This window comes from Ischnura elegans, chromosome 11 (assembly GCF_921293095.1).
Source record: "Ischnura elegans chromosome 11, ioIscEleg1.1, whole genome shotgun sequence".
Taxonomy (NCBI): Eukaryota; Metazoa; Arthropoda; class Insecta; order Odonata; family Coenagrionidae; genus Ischnura; species Ischnura elegans.
In genome coordinates, this window is record NC_060256.1 from 93,037,433 (window position 1) to 93,045,488 (window position 8,056).

Below are 8,056 nucleotides of genomic sequence, written 5' to 3' on the forward strand. Positions count from 1 at the left end.
ATGTAAAATGGTATACAAATCCATAATCAGCCATCATTTATGAATATTTATGCTAAGTTTTTAGTCTCTATCTCAAAAAAGCCATTTTGGACTTTTGTCCGGCTTTTTCCGATTCCAGACCACTGTGCGGCGGTCGGTGGATTTCCATACGCACGACCTTCTCACACTACACTCCGCCTTTCTTTCACTCGCATAACCTTTCAGCCCTCCCAATATTCATCATCATCATCATCATCGCCAGAAATAAAACGGTGCGGCAGCATGTACACACACGCGTACATAAAAAAATAAATATGTGCCTACCAGGCGACCGACTCGTATTGCCTCACGGAGATACTCCTCGTCTGCAATATCATCTGCCCTTTGCCGTCAACACGCAACTCGAAAACGTCGGCGTGAAAACTGCCGATGAAAAGAAGCGCACACACGAATCGGTGGGAGCGAACATCAGGTGTTCTTTTCCTCCGTTTTACGTCCGAACACACGAGCCATCAATCCCCTTGGCTCCCCCAACACTCCGCCAAGTATCGAGGTACGAGGCCAGGTTCGGAGGGAAGAAACATCATTTTGAATAAAAATCCCGCCCGAAAAAAAAGAAGGGACGTATTTTTTTATCATGTCCAGGGAGCATACCCGCGTTCCCTCTGATACGCTCTTGGCACGAATGGAACGCGGGATGTGCGGAATGGAAAATGGGAACGCAGCCATCACGAACGATTCGCGAGGAATGGGAGGTTAAAAGGTCAATAGCTCATGTGTCTACACTATCGAACCAACATTACCTACCCAAAGAAAATACCGCTGTCCATAAATTGTGCACCCAATTTTTATCTACCGCTCAAAACTCTTGATTCCCTAAAATTAAACCGTCGATGACTGTCCATGAAAAACAATAGGGTGGTTTCCTATTATTTTTTATTACCGAAATCGAAGTATTATTACTCCTGGAGTACTCATCACAAGCTTTTAGATTTTTGAATGACGATATCTATTTTTCGCGATTAAACGAAAAGTGAAAATTTTCAAGCTCGCGAAAACGCGACGGCTAAGTAGGAATGCTGGGAAAATTCCGTAAGTGACGAATTTCTGGTTCCAGCTGTCGCCGTGTGAGGTGACCTTGGGGCGAGGCTTTGGAAGCCGCTACGATGCAGGCTGCTAGCACGTAGTAGAGTAACCAGCTAGGAGGTAGCGCTTGGCTTATCAGCACTGATACAACGCAGGCTGCCAGTAGGTGGCAGAGTACCCTGCTAGCAGGTAGCGCTTGGGTTAAATAAGGATTATAATAACCCTATCAAAAGAAGGAAACTTTCCGAACTTAGGCAATTTCCATGGGTGATCATCCGAGAAAAATATTGGCAATACCTTTTTTCTATTAGAATGGGCGCTATTTCACCCAAAAAAAGAAGACACTAAGTTTTCGCAAGCTGTGGCTCGCGTCGCCCGAATGACACGATTAGGTTCTTTTATTCCCGCACTCCTCCGAACCACTCCCGTCAATGGAGGCATCGGCCTTACCACAGACCCGTATTGCCTGATTCTTTCCCGGCGTCCAAAACCCTCTAATGGTGCACGGCCTTGCAGAACTTCATATCCGATCGTTGAAGCGTAATCATGCTGGATCAAATGACTTCAGATGCAAATAAAGAAGTATGATTTATGGAGAACACATTTGAAGAGCACTTATAAACGTTCTCTACGAGCAACGTGACAGACTACAGTTTAGCATGGACACAATGATTCAGTTCTACATGTTTACACTGAGTCAATGCTTACATAGGTTAAGGTCGCTTTACACGGTGAATTTTCATTCGATTGATCATTTGAATCATCAGAAAAACGACATTTTTGAACTTCGAAAATCCGGAATGTTTTTTTTTTCAAATTACCCTATTTAGAGAATTGATGTTTTGTGAATTTACTTTCATTCAAAGTAAATATTAATAATTTGAGCTATCGCATGGGTTGCTATGCTTCCAAAGTTTTTATATATGGTCTTAAAATTCCGAGGTGGATGCCAATGGCAAGATGGATGCCGTGCGCTCATACCATTCACGGAAATCATTCAAGCAAATTAGAACATGCCTGAAATTACATTTGAATGCAGGAAATTTTCGTTATCTACGGTGAATGATGGCCATTCGCAAGATCATTCGAATGTATTTTCGAATGAAAATTCTCCTTGGAAAGCGACCTTTAGTAATTGGGACCTACTAATATGTTAGTTGAAATCTAGTGTAGCCTACTAACTTATATATTCTGTAAAGCATGTTTCTGAGAATACCCAGTGTATCTAACAACATTTTTTGCATGTTGAAGCTTCATAGGCAGATTCCTTTCATGAGCAGGTGACAAGTTTTGACATTGCATGAATGTGGAAGTATATTTTGTCAGTATGAGTAGCATTTTTATGACCATGCAGTGTGCATGTGGAAATCCTCTTGAATGCAGGTGATTGGTCACCCCCTGCCAATGCCCTAGTAGTGACTTGCAGGGTAATACGTAGGTGTACATTTTGAACCTCATCTCGAACGTCGAAAACCTAATTTTAAACGAAAATATGCATATCAATTTAGACATTTTGCGTACAAATATAGCCAAAGGCAATCGGTAACTGGCGACAAAAATCGATTACTACTCCTTAACTACACTCTTGTTCTTCTGCTGTATGACGTCGATGTTTATCCCCAATCCTCTATATTCTCCGTCCCCTTTTTCACGTCAACTTACAAGTGGTGGATGTAATGAGTACCGTGGAACGAGGCCCAAAGGATATTTACCCTCCCAAACCACCTTCGTACAGCACAGCCATCGAAGCGAAGGTTCCTCACCTATCCCAAGGGGACGAGGGGGAGTTGTGAATTGGCGGAAATAGTAGCTTCCCCCCACCCCACTCTTCACTCCCTCTGCGTCAATTTTCTCCCCCAACACACGAACTTCCCCATCCCCTCCCCCCGATCCCTCGTCCGCGCCAAGATTTGCGACTTTCGGGGGGGAGAGACACCTTAAAGCAAAGGGATGGGAGAGACCAAGTGCAGTCAAGTGGCGTAACAGAATTAAGAAAAACAATGATGGGCTTTGCAGAGTGGCAACGCGTTTCCACGGAGTAACGCAAGGGTGTGCTCAGGTCCACGGCATTAACGCCTTGCGCAAAAAACGACGAGTCTAGCTCATCATCAGATATTCATGATTTTAGCACTATTTACGAGAACTATATAAATATTTCAAAAGTTTAACAATGTTACTACATCCATAATAAGCATAACGAACTCATATTTCATGATATATGATGAAATAGAAGGAATGAAATGATTTTATACGACTAGCGGTAGCTGTGTTCTCGATGGAGAATTTTAGTCTCTGTGTTCTCGACGTTCAATGATCACTCTTTATTTCACTGTTCCACGTTGATTACATACTAAAAAACATCATTTCATTACCTATAATTCCATTTAAAAAGAACCTCAGGAAAAATAAAAAGAGGATATGAGCACGATATTCATTTAAAAAATTGAAGTGGAAGATGTTAATTCCGGCTACCTCCTCGCTTAAGCCGTTATTGCGCAATACATTTAATCATGAAATTATTTCGTTGACTCGGGCGTGAATTCATGGAATCGACTTAACATTTGAAAACTTTATTTAAGTTTTTTTTTCACAATTCACCGTCCAAGTAAAAAGGTGGCTGAACAAATGCACGGATGAATGCAGGAAATCAGAACGGGGTCTATTTCCTGGACTTGCATTAGTGTATTTGAGCAATTTTGGATATCTACGAGGGGCAATATTGGTGTCAAATGATTTATTACGTATCTACCGGCGAATGTGATCGCATCGTGTGAACACGTCTTGCAAGATAGCTAGAACTAACGCGAACTAGCCATGAAGTAATATTACAATCTCAGCTAAAATCGATAACTTATCCTCTAACTTGAGTGATCAATAGAACTAATAACGGGAAGAAAACTTTCAGGTGACGTCGTGACATATTGTTTTCCGTTGGTTTACTCATTTGTCGCATGTAAAGTAATGCTAACTATAGTTTACATTGTTCTGACGACTAGCTGTAGCGATTTATTTACTCTCTTAGCAAGGAAAATAAAATATTAGGTTTTCCAGTATCTGAAAATATCCGAAATTAAAAAAGCTAAAAACTTGGATAGATTCAGGCGACACTTGCGACACACAACACAATGAAACATCAAACCTCTTCAAAACACTGTACTCACAAATCTACACAAATTTAATTGCTCTTGTGCAGATAATACACGAAAGACAACCGACAGCGACTGATGAGGAAAGAGTACCTGAGATCACATAGCACTCACAATTTTCTTTGTAAAATATAAAATGACATTACATATAGAACAAATTCGTACGTCGATTACATCATGAGTAATGAAATGTACAATGAGCTGTCTCAGTATAAACTCTAGACCTTCGTAATATTTTAGAAGTGTTGAAAAAACCGCGGTTTAGCTTACAGCCACCGTGTCCACCAGGTTAGGGATGGTGGGTGGACTTCGAGATAGCTGGTCGCTATAAGTACAGCGAATATACGCTTCGATTAAACAATCGTGGACAAAAAGCGACAGCGTTCTCATGGCCCTGGTTTATCTTCGGGTAATATAGGTCTTTTAAATAACACCGAGATTCGTAGTACAATGTACTATGACGGAACAACAGAACCAGCCATGTATTTAGGCATGACTGTGTATTGAAGACAGTTGTCGAGAGACAAGTGGATGGCAATATCGAAAAAAGAAGTCCTCGAATAAAATATATGGAATAGGTAAAGAAAGATGTGTAAGGGAAGAAACGCGTTGGTGTGAAAACTTAGCTCGATAGAGCGATCGCTCCAATGATAGCGGAAAAATGACCGTTTCCCTCAATTAAATTCCGCGATGGCTTCAGGGATGAATCCCTTTTATCCGACGCTGAAACCATCGCATAGTCGAGTGACCATTCTTTTGGTCCCTGAAAACCCATTGCAGGAAGAACGGAAATATGATCGTGTGGTTTAGGCTTTAATCTCTGAGGTAGATGTAGATTTAAAGGCCAACGTAAGACTGAGGAGAATCCGAAAGGTGTCTCCATACTTCGCCCACTCCCTCCTTACAGTATTTACGCCTCACAGACTCTATTGCGACTCCCGGTGATCTCCTAAACTCTTACCTTCCCATCCTCCCTTCCCACAATTCCCATCCACAGATCTTCCGAACTCCCATGGGCATCATTCTGGCACTTGAGCCACGCCGGCTACTGCTCGCAAAACTCACTTCTTCACTCCGCCCCGCTCCATAAAGCCGCGCACTGAGAGGCCTACCCTTCGACCACCCCGTCTGACCATACTCTCCAGGGAAAGCGAATTCTATTTGGCCCATTCTCCCCCTTGCTTCTTCCATATCTAACGGCCAACTTCGTCACCCTCTCCACGCACGCCTTATACCACACACCACGCACAGAAGCTATCAGTCTGACCCCTTCGATTTCTTCGCTCCTCGCACTCAATTCACGCCCAGATCATCTCCTCTCCCACATTGGAAATAAAGTGCCATCCGGGAGGGCCGACAGGAGTGAAAACTTGAAATAACGTGAGCATTTTTGAATGTAAGGAATAATTTCTAATGAAGTGTTTTATTATCAATAGAAAGTAGAATCATGTACATAACTATTATTATAGTATTCTACCGATTAAGGTAGGTGTCCATGGAGAACTACAGAAGTGATCTGGGAGCCTCCCTTTCCTTCCAGGACTGCCTTCTTCAATTCACCGTAAGGTTTCTTCCTTTTCAATCTACCTAAAAAATCTTATTCTCTTCCTTCCCCTCCCTCGTTTCCGTAACATTCTACCCTCTAACACCATTTTCAACATCCCCTCCCCGCTAACTACTCGCCCCATCCATACCTTCTGTCTCCTTCGTATCTCATCTAAACGCTGCCTTTCCTCGCTAACCATTTCCAGCACAAAGTAAAATATTTATTTATTGCGATATTATAAACAACTATTTTACATAATAATTTTATACTTCAGAATAATCAACTTTCATCCATTACTTCAACAACCCTTTCATCATCACCGCCATTATCATTGTCAATATCTAAAACTGTTAAAATAGGCTTATGGTACCTATATTTCTACAATACATAATTGTAAACACTTCACATTTATAAATTGATTTCATGGCACAACATTAGAATAAGCTACTCAAATTGAACGTATTAAAATATACTGAGTTATATTGTACTAACCTTCACTATTCTTGTATCAAGTACACTCTCTTGCACGAGTATGGACAGGCGAGTTGCAAGTCTAATGGTTTGTACCCCTCCACAAGTACTGTGTACATAACGTGTATACTGTGTATATACAGATATATACACAATTATATATATATGTAGTAGCGGTGACGGTGACGCGAGTCCAATGTCTTTTACCCATCTACAGAAGTGCTCAACGCGACATAAGAAGTTTTCACTTCAAAAAAGTGGATTTTAGATGGTATCAGGGCGTGCCCCCGAATGGAAAACCTCAAAGTACGAAAAATAATAAATTAATGTTAAAGTAAGAATCTAAATAATACTTTTTTAAAATAGGATCTAAACTGGAAAAGGAGTAGATTTAACATAGGAATTAATAACCCTTGACAAGTGTTTGTCTTTGAATTAATGCGCACGTATTTTTTGTTATCATACGTAATATATTTATGACCGTGAGGTGAGCATGTGAGGATTTTTTTGGCTGATGCACGCTGGTGATTTGTCATCCTCTGCCAAACACCCTAGAAGTGGCTCGCAGTGTATAATGTAGATGTTAAAATGACTGTTTCGTGATGGAAATCTTAATCTAATGAAAACCTTAATAAAGTGTCAGTACTTCCACACGAGATTCATTTATGTTTCTCAGCCAGTATAAAGATGTAAACTGTACAAAAACAGTGAAAAATATACGAGAAAATATTTAAAATAATATCTTTTATACTTCTATATGGAACATTCACCAAATTTTATAATGAAATGCCAGCCTTTTAACTAGAGATAATTTCCTGTTTCGACGCTTGAAAAAGAGGCCGAGCTACTATTTTTAAACTCAATGCTAACGACATAGAAGTGAGCCCATAAATATCCCGCATTTCTTAACCTTAATCAATAAAAAAGATATCAGTTCTCTTTGCGTCGTCAGGGAAAGAAATCCACTTGATTCTAACATCCATTCGGGGACCATTTTTATCCTTACCAGGAAAAAGGCCATTACCCATGATTCGCTATCTTACATTCTCAATATCCATGCGTGGAAATGAAAGGTTTCTGTTCCCATCTCCCGTCACGCCGGAAACCTAAGGCTGCGATAAAAAGACGACGACGTCTAAGGGCAGGTTGGGCTTTTCAGGAAAGCGACACGGGACCAAGTTAGACGGAGACAAGAGGACGAAGAAGCGAGGGGACATATCCTTAACCTCCGGTGTCAAACGCACGCCTTTGCGCAATTCCGCCCGGAGAACGACCGTCTCCTATTATATCAGGCTCTCTCTCTTTCCACGGGGCTTCATGTCAACGGGAGGAGGACCTTCGGCCACTACAATACCCCACACCATTACCTCACCTCCTGTCCACCAACTCCCAGCTCCCTTCAAGACCAAAGTACCTTCCACTACACTACGACAAGTTTCCCCATATCTTTACTTCATATTCCACGCCAGCATTAGCTTACTCTTTATCTGTGGGAAATAATTAAAAGGATACTAAAATATTCCATCGATAGGGAGCTCGGGGTAGCCCATCGGATAGAGGAGTTGGCTATTTAACATAGCTAAAGTACTTGCCTATTTCAACCCTTATTTATTTCAACCAACCCAGGTTTCGGGGAGACATAATGCCATTTCCAAGATTCATCGCCTTGTAAATGGCATCATGATTGGGTCGGTTGAAATAAATAATAGTGAAAATAGGCAAGTACTTTAATTGTGTTAAATATCAAAGATATACTTCGAATAATGCCGGCAACTGTATCTTTGAGCACATGGTCGCTGATCTGGAGGTCCTGAGTTCGATTCCTGAG